General features: G+C 44.7%; 1 long non-coding RNA gene across 1 annotated transcript; it reads right to left on the bottom strand.

Annotated features, from left to right (window-relative positions):
- Positions 1-10,741: 10,741 nt before the first annotated feature.
- On the bottom strand, positions 10,742-13,208 carry LOC128842408 (uncharacterized). The gene is made up of 2 exons (XR_008445985.1): positions 11,400-13,208; positions 10,742-11,152 (listed from the first exon to the last, which is right to left on the bottom strand). It is a non-coding gene; the product is annotated as an uncharacterized LOC128842408 (long non-coding RNA).
- Between the last annotated feature and the right edge of the window lie 1,303 nt (positions 13,209-14,511).

Raw genomic sequence — 14,511 nt, 5'->3', positions numbered from 1 at the left:
TTTTGTTTTGCTATGATTACATATATTTTTTTTATTTTTAATATTTTTTACTTTTGTTATTTTTTCTTTTTCTTGGTTTTATTTTTGTATGAATGCTTTGTGTTGTTCCAGAAGATTTTTGGTCAGCTGTATTAGTGTTTGTTTGTAGTTTTTGGATTTGCTTCTTCTTTATTTATTTGAGATCAAGTTACCACTTTGATGTCCCTGTGAACCACAGAAGATGTTGTTTCTGCTGCTTCCCTAGCTGTCTTATATGCCTTAGCATTGTAGTACCCTTCCAGAGTATGTTGTTTAGCATGAGCCTTAACATGCTTGATTGCTGTGGAACCAATCCTTTCCCGAATAATATGAATAATGATTTTTCAGTAATTTCAGTATGCTACTTTTTTGCCTTCCTGTTGTTTCCATATGGGTGCCCATATGCTCACTCCTTGTACAGTCCATTGAGAATCAGAGTATATGACCACATCACAGTCCAAAGGAGTTGCTTTAAATGCCAGCTTGACTGCTGCCACTTCATATCCTTGGGCTGACATTCTTTCACATGGGATCGCCAGTTCTTGTTCTTGTTCTGGAAACAAACAGCTGCTGCTGCACAAACAAGTTGACTCTCCTTGTAATAACTAGATCCATCTGTAAATCATACCCACTTGTGATCCAATATTGCCTGTAATAGATCCCCAGCTTCTTGCACAGGCCACTTGTACTGTGTCTGTATGGGCATAGGACATTCATGTTGTTCCCCTTCTATTATTAGAACATATTGAAGTAGTGGGGGTTCTTTTACTTTATTTACCACAAGCATGGCAGTTCTGTAGAATCAGAGCACACTTAGCCAAACAATGATCACTTACTCTAATATCAGAAGTCGTCTCTTGCAGAATCAGCTTCACAGGGCTGTGAACTGTGGTTGCAATAATATGAGCTTGCCCTGTCATGTATTCCCATTTCTGTAAGGCCCATATAATAGCTAAGCATTCCAATTCACATGGAGAAAATGTGGACTCATGGGGTGTTAATTTGCGGCTTCCATAAGCAACAGGGCATTGCTTTCCACATGTTTCCTGTAGTAGTACTGCACCTATAGCTCCCAAGCTGTGTGATAAAATTAAGTAAAAAGATTTAGTTGGATCTGGATATGCTGATGCTGGTGCAGTGATAACTGCTTCTTTTAACTCTCTGAATGCCTCATCATGTTCTGGGCCCCAGTCCCATTGTCGGTTTCTTTTTATTAGGAACCATAGGGGGTCTACAAGTTTCAGCAACATTTGGTATAAAATCCTGAACAAATCTCATAGCTCCTAACAATACTCTAACTGAATGCACATCGACTGGCTTTGGGAAGGGTACACTTAAGAATACCACTCTTTGTTTACTGATAGTACGACCCTCCTGTACCAAGATAGTACCTAAGTATTCAACTTCTTGCTGTACCAACTGTGCCTTGTCCCATGATAATTTAAAGTCTGTTTTCTCCACTATTACCAGGACCAGCTTAATTTAATGTTTACACTCCTCCTGGGAAATGGCTATTATCAGTATGTCATCCACATAAGAAGTAACTCATGGCTTATTCAAATCAGGGAGTTGATCCCACATCCTTGTCACATGTGCATGTGCTATAGCTGGAGCATCGTGGTATCCCATGGGGACACATTGAAATGTGAACTGTTTGTTCTGGAATGTAAAAGCAAATTAAGACTGACTCTCGGGGTTAATGGAATAGCAAAGAAACAGTTAGCAATATCCAATACAGAGAACTGTAAGGATAGGGCCTTTGTCTGCAGCCATATTGTAAGACCTAAAGCCCAAGGCCTTCGTCTGCAGCCAGATTAAAAGAGCAGCCAAGTAGCAGCCATTAGCTGAGAAGCAGGAAGTCACATCCTCACATTCCATCTAAATTACATTAAAACAATGTAATATCAGGCTGTTAAGAAGGAGACCCCGTCCTAATGGTACCCACTATTACCAGATAAAGAAACAGATCTTAAAATGGTTAAAGAAAACTTACTTTGATAGCATCCTGTCTGTCAAGAAATCACTTATCAATAGCTGTGGTTGTGAAATCCTCATTTCTTTATTGTTTTGTCATTATGGTCCCCACTTCCCTATTGTTTATCTGTATGGTTTCTGTCTGGTTCTTTAATTGTTTGTCTGTTATATAATTAATTTTGCTAGGTGTTGACTAATTAAGGTAGTGGGATATAATTGGTTAGAGGAGTATGTTAGGATTGATTAGATAGATTTCAGTATAATGATTGGTTAAGGTATAGCTAAGCAGGACTCAAGTTTCATTATATAAACTGGGGTCCAAGAAGGAGACCAGCTGGGAAGAGAAGAATAAGAAGAAGGAAAGACCTGGAAGAAGAAGAACTCACCCCCAAGACTCAGCCTAAGATCAGAGCTGTTAAGAATCCTCTGTACGACCGTGACATGCAGCAACTAGGACCCAGACAAGACCAACCTTGCCTGGCCAACAGGGAAAGTCCACCTGCGTGATCAGAATTGGTGAGCATGGCATTGTATGCTTAATGTGAATTCTGCTTGGTAATTGTTAGTAAATAGAGGATCAGGATATTACTGTGTAAGGCTCTTTCACTGGCAAAAGGTCCTGCACACCTGCAGAAGTAGTATACACCCAGAGCCCTACGTATTGGGAAATGGCGTAGGTACTTAAATTGACCAGGTTAGTTACATCCTGAGCCCTATGACTTGGGTACGGGTGGCCCTGAGCCCTACAAATTGGGTAAGGGTAGGTGCTTTTTGCCTGGAGCCCTAGGAATTGGGAAAAGGTGGGGGTGCCTAAATTAACCGGGTTATGCCTGGAGCCCTACAGACTGGGAAAAGGTGGGGTGCAGGTAACAGGTCCACTTAGCAGCTGCAGCCTTTCCAGCCAATATCGCTGAGAGATTAGCTACTATTGGTGCCATCAGGACTATAGCCACATTGATTTTTCTATAATCAATTGTGAGATGTCACGTTCCGTCTGCTTTTCACACAGGCCAGATCAGAGAATTGTATGGACTTTGGCATTCCACCACCACTTCTTGTTCTTTTAAATCCTGTAGCAATTCTTCCATATGCAGAACAGCTACTGCAGGATAGGAATATTGAGGAACTGGTTTTACAAATTTTCCTACTATTTTCACTGCGGCTTGTATGCCCCCACCTTCGGATTTTTTTCTTGGCCAGCACCATAGGGAATTCTCATGTCCATTCATTATCTGGTAGCACCACAGCTGCTATGGCTTTGCAAGCTCCTTTTCTTAATCCTCCTGGAATTACTTGCTCACTTACAATCCCTGTTTCCCTTTTCCACAGCCAACATCCTGCCAGATGAATTATTCATTTTTCCTGCTGTACCACATCTGCACCTAAGATAGCATTTTCAGTCATACTGTTACAGACCACTGTATCCATCCAAATCTTACTGCATCCTATTACCAATGACAGATTTTTTTTAATAAAATTCCTTTCACTCCTCTTCCCTGAAATCTAAATAAAGGAATAGTCTGTCCTATCTGCATGTCCTCCTGTACTGATTTAATCAGTTGCCTCCACTCCTGTGTCAATTAATGCTAGCAACCATTGTATGTTTCCTTCCACCCCCACCTATCCCGCTTCCATGTAAGGTCTACCAGTTACATGGAGCTGCAATTTAGTCACTAACATCCAATCTTGGGACCAGGGGTTGCTAAGGGCAAGGCAACCCTACTGAGATGTGGAGCTACCCTGATGGGAAGCTGCCTCGTCCATTTGAGCCAATTCCTGGGACAACAAGCCATAAGGGCCTACCAGATCTCCTGTACCTGTTCCCACAATCTCAATAGCCTTAGCCCCAGTTTGTGGCGCAGGCTGTGACTTGTTCCCTGTCAAATCACCCACAGCATTTAACAGAACCTCTAAAGGCTGTTTATCTAAATGAGTCACATCTGCTTCTTTTTCTTGGAGTAAAGCCCATATTCCCATATTTGTGCTTGCACTGATCCTCCACTGGACCCTCCGTGTCCTTTGTTGGATTGTCCCACTCCATGTCCCATACCGGCATGATTAGGACCACTATAGCCTGCTCGGTTGCTGTAAGAAACCTTGCTGACTGCCTTCCAGGAGGAGCCACTTATTCTGCTCACTAGCTTTTTTGCCTCCCAGGCCAATGTAATCAATCTGGCCTGATCCAACTTCTTTTAATAGGTTCTCTTAAACCATCATATAACAAATTTGTTACTTGCCCTTCCTCCATATCCGATAGAGAACCTGCTAACAACAGTCTAGCACAATAAGCCATATCTGACTCTCCTTCCTCCTGATGCACCAGCAAAACTGTCTTTCTTAACTCAGAAGGGGTTAAGAAATCCCGAGATATACCCCATACCGCAGCCTCTCTGTCCTCTCAATTTGACTCCATTTCAAGCTCTCTAACACCACCACCCCTTCCGTAGGGCCAGCACAAGTTATTACAAGTTATTATGAGCTCCCGTAGGTCTCCTGAATCCAAATGTTTTCTAACAGTGTATTCCATTAACCAGGTCAGACATGTTTTCTGAATCAAGGGGCCTAATTGCTTTGCTAATGCCTGCTTCTCACTCTCGTTCAGCGGATGAGTTGTTTCTTGGGGGTTTTATGTATTTGAACCACCACTGCTGCCTGACTTTCTGTTTTTTCCCCTGATTCAACTGGCTCATCCTCCTCATCCAGGAGTTCGAACACCAAACTCCCTTCTTGATCTTTCACCATGGTACCATCAGTATTGTATTTAGCTCTATATCCTTGTTTTTTAATCACTTGCGGATGCCTTACAGGTATATTAATGTTATGGTATGTAGGCTGACTGGCTGCTTCACTCCCATATTTATTGCCAGACTGTAATGACACACACACCCTTTTGCCCTTCTTTTCCTCTTTCATATATTTATATGGGGGTGGAGGGACGCTTGGCTTTACATATTCCTCCTCCTTCTTTTGTGCTTTTTCCCTCTGCCACTCCTTCACAGCATTTTTCCATTCCTCATCATTCCAGGGATCATGATCAAAAGCCATGCTACAAATAGTTTTTCTAGCCACCAAAGCAGATTTCAGCTTATTATTCACTTCAGTGCATTTTTTATTATTTTCTTTTCCAGGTGGTTTTGAAGCCTGTTCAGTTAAAACTGACGCATCCCCTTTATATCATTTTGCCTCCAATTTATACTTTTGGTTTTTCTGCATTTGTGTATTCATATTACATTCCAATTCCTGACAAGTTTGGGTTAAAGTAGCCATCTGCTAGACATTAGTTACATTTTGCATCAGAGCAGTTTGCAATCTCTTTTCATCCCTTCATTTTGCAATCTCAGCTTTTCTAGCTCCTGTTGCAAACTTTCCTTCTCCTGTTTCCAAATCTCACGCTCGTCTGCAAATTTATTCACAGCCTGATACATAATCCACACAGCAGCATTTGTCATTTGTTCCTTTTTAGGAGTAGGAGTGCCACATGTCTGACATTTTAACAGCATTTCATTCAAACACTCTTCCTTATATGGGACAGGAACAGTGTTTGGCAACCATGGATCAGAACCAAGATCTTCACATGCCTATCTCAATAAACACCTCTCAACTATTCCTGGGGGTTTCAGGGCGTCCCCCTTGTCTCCTGGTACGACAACCCTTCCCTGCCTGCGTTTGCGAAAAATCATCGACTCTAGGAACGACCAATACAACCCCGCTCACCGGTATATTTCCATCTCTGCGTACTGTAACTAAATCTGGTCCCTGAGCTAGAATTAATATAAGTCAGAACTCATTCAGAACAATATTTAAATTAGTTGGTTAACACCAGTGATTCAGGATACCAAGCTCTTCACAGGCAACCAGTTCAGGAACAGTTTGATTCAGGTTAAAGACCTTTTTTTCTTGGCCACAACAGTAACCCATCCTCTGCTACCAAATGTTGACACCAGGGGACTACTACCCCTGAAATGGATCTTTAATGGCTCCCAGTGGAGTAGATTACTGTCATACCAGTGAAAAAGGTCCACAGTAATTATTTTGCATAGACAGCAGTTTATTTGAGAAGGAATTACACAAGCAGTAAAGGGTTACATTAAGCACGTAACTTCTATGTTAGACATTTAAGAACTATACATTAAGAACTATACATTCCTCTTAGCAAGCCTCTCTTTTATAAACATACCCAAACAGGCCCTGTGCTAGACTCACACAGTTCCTCTTGGCAAAAAAAGAAGGTGATTACCAATTCTATGGACAACTTCTTCTCTCCAGGTCTGGTCTCCTCAGCCCTCTAGTCTGTTTTGGATTCCCTTGAGGCAAGGCCTTGGCTGCCTGGAAACCCCTCTGGCTCACAGTCTTACTCGACCCCACGGAGCAGAGTTTTGGCTACTCTCTCTAGCAGCTTCTTCAAGCATCAATTAAGGAATCCCCTTCTCTCTCTAGTAATTTACTTTGCTTGATTCTTATACTCTTTTTCCTCAAAGGAGTCATATGTTTTAAAAGCATGCGCAGTGTGCATGTTATTATTAATTTTATCTGATTAGTATTTTAGAAGGGGTTGGGGGAGGTGGGTACTGAACAAAGATTACTTCACGTTTACTTACTCATCAATCATTCACTCTGGCTCTCTGCATGGTATTCTTGCTGTAGGATTACTATAACCAGGTTGACCTGTGCGTCATGCTGGAACTTTATGCATGTGCTATTTACTTTTACATGGGCCCATATTTGCCGACCAATAGGTTCAATATCGATTGCACACGCAGGCTTTGCCAGTCCTTTATCAAATCTGCTTCTGCTTAAAGGGACCCTGCTCCCAGGATCCTCTGCAGTTCTTCAGCCATGTTTAAGTCATGTCAAGTTATGCTTACATCATTAATTCAGCATGGCCGCAACAATTTGGCATCATCCCAACAGGCTCCTGGGAACTGAATGGTGCAAGCACCCCAGGCAGGAGACATGCCAATCACACATTGACAAGTCAGACAGGCGCAGCACAGGCCTGAGCAGGGCTGTAAAGGGAACCAGATCCCATGGGCCGCTCTTTCCAGCCATCCTCTGTCCTGGAAGCAACCTTAGTTGCCCTGGCCTGCAGCCCTCACCAGCCACAGCTCTGTTCTCTCACCTGTGGTCTGACCAAGGCGTGTCCACACCACCCTGCTACTGGAGGCTGCTGACCCCTGTCCTCCTGCCACAGCTGCTGATGGCCCAGTTCTCAGTTCCAGCTCCCAGGCTGCTGCCTCCGGCTGCCTCCAGCACAGACTCTGGCTCGACCCCACCTGCTTACCTCTGGCTTCACAATGATGGGGCCTTTCTCCTGCTGGGTACATCTCTGGGTAACACAGAGTCCCCCAGGCGGTGGGTCCTTTCCCTCCAGCTCAACCAGCACCACTAAGGAGCCAACAGACCCAGTACAATAGTTAGTGGTGGCCATGTTGCCCAATTTTATGATTTCCTCATGAATCTTGTGATGTTTGGTGTTTGTCTTAAGGCCCTCGCTCCTGGAGTTCTGTGATCATGTGAGAATCTCAGGGGGGAAAAGTGAGCTATCCTTCCCAGGTGTGGTGAAAAGCTTGAAAATGTGAATCCTAAAGTCTCAAAAACCAGACAGCAAGTGAAATGAAGCCAACATTTATTATCAAATCTCAGGATTATTGAATGCTTGCAGCTGGCAATGCTATTTTTGGCTTGTATATTTTTCATTTTCTCTAACTACTGAACCCAGAAGAGAGGGTCTAGTCACTTGCAAGGAAGCAGGAGATACTTCCCCTTCCTCAGGCTTACGTTTGCTCCTACCAGGGCTTTTCATTGGTAGTTGTGGAGATAAATGTGAGGATTCTGACAGCAAGCGGAGAATAGCCAACAGCACCAGATGAACTGCTCAGCAACAGCGATATTTTAATCCAGCAGATTAAATTCAGATTAAATCCAGATTAAATTTTAATCCAGAAGTTCTCTACCCGAATAGCCTCTGTAAGAATGGGGAAGAGAAAAGTACTACATCCAAAATAGTGTTTTCAAAAATCTCCTTGGGATCTTGACATGCCCCCCATTAATTGAACTCCTCAGACAAAAGTGGTTTACAAACAGTTGTTGCCACAACCTTGTGTGAGGCAGAGACATTCAGATGGGGAAAATGGTGCATGAAATAGAAAAATAGTGTAACCCTTCTGCCAGGTGGATCCGGCAGCAACCAGGGCTGGGTTCAATACCCAGGGGTTCCTCTTCAACAATAAAACACAGAACCGGCTTGAGCCCCCACCCAGTAACCTGGGAAAATTACACACCACCCCTGGACACCTCTGAGAGGGCAATACTTCCCCACTCGCAAGTACGGCATCTGAGTGTAAAAAAGAAACTTAATGAAAGTAGGGAAGTCACCTGACAATAGTTAGGGAAAATGCCACAAGTAGGATTCATAATCCTAAAGCTGTGAGCAGGACACCCATGCCAGAGTGTGTGGGGCAGTGCCTTCCGCCTCATGTTCTTGAGTTCTACAACCAACAGTTCCTTTTCTGTGCCCCTCTCTGCTTCCTCACCATGCCCCACTCACTGTGGTTGTCCTTGGTCAGATAGGACCCAGGGTTCTGAGGTGTATCTGTATGAGTTCACTTCCCACTTGGGGAAGAAGGCACCTTGCATGTTCCTCCATCTGAGCACTTGCTCTGGCTAGTTCTTCTCCACTGGCCACCACAGCAGCCACGGTTCCTCTCTGCTAGCCGCCCTACCAGCCACTTGTTCTGATCCTGCCGGCTGATTGCTTGCTGCTCCCACAGCTGACCTTCAGTTACCTTCTGCAGGTCAGTCTCTTAGTGATTGCCAGCTTTTAGCAGCCTGGGTAGAAATGCTGTCCCACTACAAGTGATTTCAGTTCTCATTTAAGCACTTAAAATAAAGGCTCCAGTGAGGAGAAACAGGTTAAACCAGACCAGGTACCCTTAGGGAGAGTGCACACCTCCTGGCTGGGACACCTGTGTCCCCCCCACCCTTACTTTCACAGGGGTCTGACATTCAAGCCCCTGGCTTAATGAGGTCCTTTCAGCTGAGGGTGACCCCCTCATCTGGGACAGGTTAAGCACAGTTCTGCTCCCCTTTATTCAAACAATACTAACACTATTGATAACCACATTTCACTCCCCTGCATTCAGTACAAAAGTGATTTGTAACCCAACACCAGCCAAAGTTGATTACTTTGAGCAACACTGCTCTATCTGCTGGATATCTAAGCAGAATAGGTGTGTTCATATAAATACAGTTTGCTCCTGAAGTCTCTCCCCCTCCCAGCTAGCTGTCGGGGAGAGTTCATTGAGACCCTGCTTACAGGAGCTACCTGTGCAGGGTCACGCAGCAGATTTAATGGAGATTGGATCAGAAGCTGCCATGGTGACAATCACCATCTTGGCCAACCCTGGAGACTGAACTAGGGGCTTCTGAAGCAGAAGTCACAACAGCATGAGTTAAAGAGGCAGCCTTTCTAGCTGCTGGCTATAGGAGAGAGACACCCCCTTCTGAGTCCAATTGACAGAGGCTGTGAAACATACCATGGCCTGTGGGTTACACCTGATTTCTCATTCCCTCTAAATAGCAGACCACACTCCCTCACCATGAACCCATGCTCTCTCCTTTAGCAATGGAAGAGTCACAAGCACTAGGATTCTCTACATCATCTTCTCAGAACTTCTGTTCTCAGGTCACAGGCCACAAAACCCTTTTATCAGAGCAGGCACTGATAACACCCACAGTAAAGCTTGCTTAACGCTTTCCTTTCCCGGTGCCAAACTTTCATTGTTCGGGCTGAAAGCATCCATGTTTGTTTTCTATCTCATGTTAAAATTTTTGGGAAAATTTAATGAAAACCAGTTCAGCCATTTCTGAGAACAAAGCTGGGGGGAAAGAATCATTTTCCCTATAGTAACCTCTTCTTCTGGCAACTTCTTGAAGTTCTCCAACACTTCAGGGATTTGGAGCAGAATTATGAAAGTTGGCAGGAGCATAGTGCTAGTGTTGGACAAGTGGTTTTTGCTGTCACTAGAAAAGTCCACTAAGATTTGGCCATGTTACATGCCTCCAAAAATTCCCATCTGCATATGCTCAGTAGAATATGCTAGAGGTTTGCTCCCAAATTCTCTGACCATTCCAGCTGCACTGTGAGTGCTGCAGGGACCCCCTTAGCCTCATGTGTGATTCTGAGGTAGCCACTGAGAATGGAACCTCAGGATGGGCCACCAACAAAATACAGGATTATGATACTTTGTGAAGTTACCCTTTGTCCCAGGAGAAGATGCATTCAACTAGCGTTGCCAACTTTCTGATTACAGAAAACCGAACACCCTTTCTCTGCCCCCAGCACCGCCCCTTCCCGGAGGTCCCACCCCTTCACTGCCTCTTCTCCAAGGCCCCACCCCCGCTCACTCCATGCCCGCCCTCACTCTCTTGCTCTCCCCCACCCTCCTCACTCATTTTCACCGGGCTGGGGCAGGGGGTTGGGGTGCAGGCTCTGGGAGGGAGTTTGGATTCAGGAGGGGGCTCAGGGCTGGGGCAGGGAGTTGGGCTGTGAGAGGGGATTCGAGATGCAAGTGTAACCTTTGGGTGGGCAAGAGCTCACTTCATTACCCTTCTCCAGTGCCTAAAAAAAATCCCAACTCCATAGAAGAGTAGCTGGAGATCCAGAGTTCAGTCTCTAAGGATTTTCAGCAAGGATTTCACAGGGTTAACCTCCCCATATTCAACTCCCAAAAGGAACTAAAGAAATGAATTTAATTAAATAACTTTATTTGTTTCTTTATCTTAAGATTTTATAATCTAATTTTTACAGCATGACATGGCTATTTTATAATCCACAGACATTACCTTCATAGTTATACATAAACAAAGAAAAAACAAATTTAAATCTGAACAGTTCAGTCCCCACAGAAATACAGGAAGAAGAAACTGAAAGTTCCCAAAAGCTTAGGTTTTGTTCACGTAAGTCTCAATTAGAGTCTTTGATCACCAAATCTATACAGTCTATTGAGTCTAAAACAATATCTTCCCTCCACTTGCTTGTAGGAATCTTCAGCTGGAATCCAGGCAGACTCTTCCTCTGCTGAAATCACTGCTAGCCAGTCAGCTAACTGATTAACCATCCACTCAGTTAAGTCACAAGTGTATAGATTTAAAGAAAAACCTGTTACAAGAAAATACAAAACTGAGAATAGCAAAATATAAATGGCTCTTTCCCCATTGCTACATTTAAAGAAAAGCTGGGTGACTCAGACTAGTTGAGATAATTTAACTAGAACAATTTGGCTAAAATCAAAACATCATTCAAAGCGTACAATTAAAAATAGAAGTTATTTTTCCTTCCCAATTTCCCCTTCCTATAATTAACATTGTCCATGCTTCCCTGTTAGAGGGTTAACAATATCACTAACCTGCTGCAAAATGCTTCAGAGTTAGGGACAACAGCCTGCTTTGTGCTCCTGGGCAGCTTCTCCAAACTCACACAGGGCACACGACCTTCTGGAAAGCACTGCCCTGACTGCTTGCCCTCATGGAGTCTGACCCCAGGGGGGAACCTATTGGAGCAGACCCAAAACTACCACACTCAATTCCAGAAGCTTCTGGATGTGGAGTGCATAATCTGCCTAGCAACAATGACCCAGACACAACTCACTTCTTCCTCCCCCCATGAGTCTCTTAAAGAGATAACTCCCTAATAGGCACATGGGTTACACAGGCTCCGGGCAGCACTTACCTTAGGTGGTTCTGTAAATGGCCATCATGTCCCTGCTGCCTCTAGGTGGAGGGGTGGCCAGGCGGCTCTGCGCATTGCCCGTGGCCGCAGACCCTGCCCCCACAGCTCCCATTGGCCGCAATTCCCAGCCAATGGGAGCTGTGGAACCAGTGCTTGAGGCAAGAGCAGCGCACAAAGCCTGCCTGGCCGCTCCCGCACCTAGGGGCCATAGGGACATGCTGGCCACTTCCGGGAGCCCCGTGGAGCCAGGCATGGAGCCTGCCTTAGCCCTGCTGCACTGCCAACTGGACTTTTAATGGCCCGGGTCAGTGATGCTGACTGGAGCCGCCAGGGTCCCTTTTTGACTGGGTGTTCCAATCGAAAACCGGATGCCTGGCAACCCTAGACAGGACATCAGGATCTCAAGCTGCACTTCTGTTAATATTTAAGAGCTGTGAAGTGGGATTCCTGAGCAAGGCCTTGGGCCCACCCTAGAAAGTTCCTCTCCTACGATTGAATAGAAGGCACTCCTGCAATGTTTTATGCAATCATCTCAGGTAGAGCTTGGAGAAGAACACAGATCTTTTCTCTAGCAGGCCTCGGTTTTAGCCACACTGTCTCCTAGAAATCACCAGCCAAACCTCTGTACTCGGATCTGACGTCCGTAAAACAGAGCTGATATTTCCCACTGCTTCACTGTGTTACATGTCCCCCTCTAGTGGCATGGCCACAAAGGCCTTTGGCTTCTACAAGCTGATAAAATGGCTTATTCAGCTAACATGTTTGAAGTGCTGGAAATCAAGGGTTCATATTTTGCTGATAATCCCGGCAGGACAGTGTCACAGTGGACATAACAGAGTTGGCTTTTCCCACATGTATCCACTTTAAAAAGCCTAGGAAATTACATACAAAACAACAGAGTTAGAAGAAATGAAGGCTGTAAAGTCAAGCACCACCACGATAGGAAATGCCAGTGTTAACATTGCCTGGGCTATCTTTGTTTGTTAGTTTTGTGTATGCACAACGATACAATCTGTAATTACATGACCACATACTATGGATTCCATAGGACTGCTTTCAGAATGGCAGCATCCTCCCATTTGCTCAGTGGGACTGAGGCCCATGAGGGAAAAAATCATATGGGGCTAAAGATTGGCTAAAACTAATCAGGGACCACACACTTTCATCATAATTGTATAGTTATGGCATGGCTTCACTACAGGGCAGAGTTACAGTTGTACTGGTACCTTAATTGTGCATCTCCATATCATAAGGAAACACAGTCTTAACTCTGAATGTCCTGGGTTTATAATGCTTGCTTTTAGGATAGCTTTGTTTTGTCATAGGAGTCACCCATCATAGCCAACATGGGAGAGTCTATTTGTTTCAGTGTGTTTTCTTGTGTGAATGCAAACTGATGAGGGATACAAAGATGCATCTGCACATTGGGAAAACGTGGCTTCATGGTTTTGCCACAGACTGCTTTCTTCGCTCCTGCTTCTCTTTGTCTTTTTCTCTTCTGCTTGTTGGCTTTACCCTCAGCCCAAGCCTTCCTGATCTATCAGCCGCAGCAACTTCCCATGAGTTTGACCAAGTTGACACAGCTTTTAGGTGAGTTTTGAGGATATCCTTATGTCATTTTTGTTGGCCTCCCAGTGGACGTGCTCCCATTTTCAACTGCCCATAAAACTTTAGCAAAGGTTGGATATTAGGAAACACTATTTCACTAGGAAGGTGGTGAAGCACTGGAATGGGTTACCTAGGGAGGTGGTGAAATCTCCTTCCTTGGAGGTTTTTAAGGCTCGGCTTGACAAAGCCCTGGCTGGGATGATTTAGTTGGGAATTGGTCCTACTTTGAGCAGGGGGTTGGACTAGATGACCTCCTGAGTTCCCTTCCAACCCTGATATTCTATGATTCTATGATATTCATGCTAACTACTAGGTGAGGGCTTCCAACTGCAGCCTGGGTTGAAATGGTACCCAATGCATCAGCACACACTGGTTTATTTCAGAAACAGAGCAGTTCCTTGGTTCCAACCTTCTTCAGGTCAGCGACTGGTTCAGTGGCACCTCTTTGTGCAAGTCTTGTGGCCTGTTTAGCATCTCCTGGGGTGAGCCTGAGTGGGATGTATTTCTGTGAGCACTGGAGCACACTTCACCACAGGAGTTAAAATGAAATGTCACATGGGATTTTGTATTTTAAACACAAGAGCATGTGAGTGACCTTTAAGAGGATGTGTCTTTGTGTCTGTAAGCAGCAGATACCTGTTTTTGTAGCCTCTAGAGTGAAATAGTGTTTCCTAATATCCAACCTTTGCTAAAGTCAAGGAATAACACATCCACTGCTTTCCCCTCATCCACAGAGCCAGTTATCTCCTCATAGAAGGCAATTAGGTTAATCAGGCATGACTTCCCCTTGGTGAATCCATGCTGACTGTTCCTGATCACTTTCTTCTCCTCTAAGTGTTTCGGAATTGATTCCTTGAGGACCTGCTCCATGATTTTTCCAGGGACTGAGGTGAGGCTGACTGGCCTGTAGTTCCCCAGATCTTTCTTCTTCCCTTTTTTAAAGATGGGCACTACATTAGCCTTTTTCCAGTCATCCAGGACCTCCCCCAATCGCCATGAGTTTTCAAAGAGGATGCCAATGGCTCTACAATCACATCCGCCAACTCCTTTAGCACCCTTGGATGCAGCGCATCCGGCCCCGTGGATCTGTGCTCATCCAGTTTTTCTAAATAGTCCCGAACCACTTCTTTCTCCACAGAGGGCTGGTCACTTCCTCCCCATACTGTGTTGCCCAGTCCAGC

Source organism: Malaclemys terrapin, chromosome 8, assembly GCF_027887155.1.
Source record: "Malaclemys terrapin pileata isolate rMalTer1 chromosome 8, rMalTer1.hap1, whole genome shotgun sequence".
Lineage (NCBI taxonomy): Eukaryota > Metazoa > Chordata > Testudines > Emydidae > Malaclemys > Malaclemys terrapin.
This window is presented reverse-complemented; position numbering and strand designations above follow the sequence as displayed.